We start from the raw sequence: 884 nt of genomic DNA, 5'->3' as shown, positions 1-884 counted from the left end.
GACCCTGATGGTGGGTATTCTTCTCTTCAGACCTATTCAGTACAAAGGTCTCTCATCAATTTATTTTACTGGTGAAGGCTGGACTCTGCAATTATCATATGGATTTGTATAGCCAAGGCTTGATGGAGTGCCAGGAAGCAGCTCCTTAGAGGAGCGGAACTCTTAGGAACTGGGTCATCTGCTGGTGGCACTGTGGTTCCCAGATCTGAAGATCGTAGTCCAGCAGGTGTCTCTCAGTACTCAGCAGATCCCAGCAATTAGTCCCCATCTGCCTCATAAACCCTTACTCAATATTTTTCAATGATTTTTATATAGTGCGTCATAGTTATTGTGTTAGTTACGTAGTTTTTCATTAGGTTTCACTTGTCACATGTGTTTCACTATTGCTTGTATACTGTTTGTGGTGTTGAATGGTTTTGTCACCTGCTGTGTTATTATTACGTCTTTTTATACTTACACTTGGCTTGCTTACTGTCTCCTTTGTGGCTACACATGATATGGTCACACCTGGTTTTGGTGGATATCAGCACTTGGTATCCTAACCATAAATACATATATTTAGTTCTGAGTATTAGCACCATTAAAAAAAAAAATGTATACCATTTGATTTAATCTCCATTCATAGGACACGGCTCTTCAAATTTTGCTATAAATACAGCCAATTGTTTTTTTTTTTTTTTTATTATTATTAAATAGCAGTATTTTGCAGTTCTGAAACAATGTACAAACAATGTTTATTTGTTTTATTCTTCAATACTTATCAGAATTGGCATGTAACTTACCAAGAACAACGTATATCTGCTGCATTTTATCAACAAAGAAAGCTTGCACACACTTACCAGCTATTTTCCATCAAGTTGGAAAATGTGTGTGTGTGCATTAAC

Source organism: Aquarana catesbeiana, linkage group LG03, assembly GCF_042186555.1.
Source record: "Aquarana catesbeiana isolate 2022-GZ linkage group LG03, ASM4218655v1, whole genome shotgun sequence".
NCBI classification, from domain to species: domain Eukaryota; kingdom Metazoa; phylum Chordata; class Amphibia; order Anura; family Ranidae; genus Aquarana; species Aquarana catesbeiana.
The sequence above is the reverse complement of the archived record's forward strand: the minus strand, read 5'-3'. Positions refer to the sequence as shown.